This window comes from Octodon degus, unplaced genomic scaffold (assembly GCF_000260255.1).
Source record: "Octodon degus isolate 3935 unplaced genomic scaffold, OctDeg1.0 scaffold00028, whole genome shotgun sequence".
NCBI lineage: Eukaryota > Metazoa > Chordata > Mammalia > Rodentia > Octodontidae > Octodon > Octodon degus.
The window spans coordinates 2,424,153-2,426,409 of NW_004524604.1; positions in this window are offsets into that span (position 1 = coordinate 2,424,153).

Genomic DNA, 2,257 nt, shown 5'->3' on the forward strand with positions numbered 1-2,257 from the left:
TCTGGGCTGGAATTTGTTTTCATAGAGAGTCTGAAGTACTCTGCTCCATGCTCTTCTTGCCTGCATGGTTTGTGAAGAGAAGTCGGCCATACTTCTGATGGGTTTTCCTTTGAATGTGATCTGCTTCTTTTCTCTAGTGGCTTTCAGTAGATTATTGTTGTGCTGAATTTCCGGGATCTTGACTATTGTATATCTCGGTGTGTTTTTCATTGGGTTGAGGGTACTTCGCGTTCTGTATGCTTCAGTTAACTGAATGTCATATTGTTTCCTCATATTTGGGAAGTTTTCTGCTATTACTTCTGCCCATATTTTTTTAATGTCATTGTCATTTGTGTTGACTCTTTTCTCATTGATGCCTATTAGTCTCACATTGTTCATGTTTGCATCATCTTGCAGGTGATGGATTATTCTTTCCTGCATCCTCGTTGTTTTTTAGAGATTGTTTCTTACCTTTTCGCTAGCTATGCCAGCATCTTCAAGATCTGAAACTCTGTCTTCACATTCACTTAAACTGTTTTGCAAGCTTGTGATTGAGAGTTTCATTTCCTCTATATCTCTTTCACTCTGCTTCATGTGATCTATTTCTTTCCTGTATTCTTCATTCAGGGAATCCATCATTTTTCTAATCTCTATTTTTTTTTTATCAATTTCTTCTTTAGAAGCAGTTAGAAATTCTTTTACTGCAATGTTTTTTTCAGATTGGGTTTCCTGCCTATGTTTCTGTAGTTGCTTCTTTACTTCATCTGGTATGAGTTCTGAGAGTTCTTTTTTTATTTCAGAAAAGAATTGCACTCTGATTTCCTCTATGTCTTTCTGCTGTTGCTTATTTACTATCGACGCTATTAATTCATGCATTTGAGCTGAGCTGGTATCCTCCGTACTTGTTCTGGGTGGGCACTGTGTTTCTTCCATATGTTTCTGCCTTTGATTCTTTAGTGCAGACTTTATTAATTCAGGGATTTCTTTTTTCATTTCTAATCTGAGGTATTCTATATCTTTCTGCAGCTGTTTCTTTATTTCAGAAGCCATTGATTCATTTCTTTCAGCTGTGTGATTTCCAATTTGTTTTGTGTTAGTGACCTCTGCACTTGTTATGGGTGGGCTTGTGTTCTGAGGTTGCATTTTGTTCCTTCTCTTCATTTTGTGTAGCACTGTCTTCTGCCCTTTGTTGTAGATCTTTGCTGTAGTTATAACCTTTGCACGTACTGAAGTTCACGTGCAGCTCTACAAAGTTTGGACTTATCCAGCTGCGTCTGGCTTGGGTCTGGCTGCTGTGCCCAGCTCCTTCCTGCTGCTGCCCTTGAGGGTGAACCTGTTGTGCCCCTTCTGCTCCTGGACTAGCTGGTTGGATCTATCCTCTACACTCTCTGCAGGGATTGCAACTGCAGGATTACACCCCAGGCGTGTATTTTTGGCCTGAGCTGTGCCTGGAGGGGGCAAGGTGAAGGAGAGGGAAGAGGAAGCTCTCCCACACACTCACCGGACCTGGGCTAGGGCTGCGTTTGGGGGTTCCCGGACGGACGTGGCAGAAATTCCTACTTGGCGAGTGGGGTTGGGGAGGTACTGCGGAGTGGTGGGGGGGTGGCCCAAAAGGGTGGGAGAGGGTCCAGCCCACGCTGCCCCTGGGCTGGGACTGGTCCCGCAGGCGCAGGGTAGCAGGAAGCTGTCCGCACACTCACCGGATCTGGGCTAGGAGTGGGTCCGGGGGTTCCTGGAAGTCGGCAGAAATTCCTACTGGGCGTGCGGGGTGGGGGAGGTACTGCGGAGTAGTGGGGGGCCGCCCGAGGGTGTGGGAGAGGGTCCGGCCCACGCTGCACCTGGGCTGGGACTGGTCCCACCAGCGCAGAGTAGAAGGAAGCTCTCTGCACACTCACTGGACCTGGGCTAGGACTGGGTGTAGTTTCTTTTTTAAGATACACTGAAAATATTCTGACCTGTTGCCTCTCTTCTCAGGGCTCTGTGTTGAAAACCTAGCAGTAAAGTATATCTATCCAGGGCTTCAGATAGTGATCCAGAGTACATTTGTTCCTCTTGTAACAATGTCATCAGGCTCTCTCCTATGAAGCATGCAGCTCAGCAGTTCTTCACATATAGGCACTAACTCTTTTTTTTTCATTGTCTTCTGACAAGATTTTCTCCACTCAGCCTGTGAGCCACAGGACCCTGAGGTAGTTGGAGTGCATATAATCCCCAGTATGCAGGAAGGGGCCTACAGCCCCTTTCAGCAGGAAGTAGCTATGTGGAGTCAGAGACCATC